This window comes from Lepidochelys kempii, chromosome 1, assembly GCF_965140265.1.
Source record: "Lepidochelys kempii isolate rLepKem1 chromosome 1, rLepKem1.hap2, whole genome shotgun sequence".
In the NCBI taxonomy this organism is placed as follows: domain Eukaryota; kingdom Metazoa; phylum Chordata; order Testudines; family Cheloniidae; genus Lepidochelys; species Lepidochelys kempii.
In genome coordinates, this window is record NC_133256.1 from 205,796,774 (window position 1) to 205,797,505 (window position 732).

A 732-nucleotide genomic window follows, 5' to 3' on the forward strand; every position below is an offset into this window, starting at 1 on the left:
TGCCATGGGTGTTTGTAGAGAACTTGGGCAGAAGAGCATTTATACCAGGTTTGAGAACTAGGCACAGAGCTGCCTAGATTGGCTTGCCTGCCTGAGAAACCAAACAGCAGTAATGGGGAGGGGCACAAAATCAAAGCTGAAATTAGCTGCCCCCATAGAAAATGGTTTGAAAAGCATCTGGACCTAGATTCAAAGGGGACTTAGGCAGTGCAGTGCCAATCATAGGCACCCTGCTACCTAGTGGAATTCTCAGCCCCAAGACAGGCTCCCCTTGCATTGTATGGGGCAGTGAAGCACCTAAGGAAGGGCTTTTCGGCAAGCTGAGCCAGGAGCTGCGTAAGGGTGCCAGGAGTGAAGTGCAGAGGAAGGGGGTGGACTGGCTGGGTGCCTTGCTTTCCTCAACCCAGAGTTATGGTCCTTTCACTTGCAGACTTGGAGAACATATTGCTGAGACACGTAGCTGGGAAGAGTAGTAAGTTCATTTATATCCGTGAACAAAGAGGGGAGATGTGAGATCAGTTGGCCAGACTGAAATATGTTTTAAAAAGGCACATGAACATGAATTGAAGCAAACAGTCATAAAGTTCAAGTCCACATAACGAATGCTTTGGCCTTCTGACTCTTCCCACTAGACTCAGTCAGATGCTCCAAAATGGCTGCTCTGTGTCAGTCTCTTACCCCTCCTCAAGCTAACAGTAGGCACTGCCCACAAAATGTAAAAAGACCCACTTG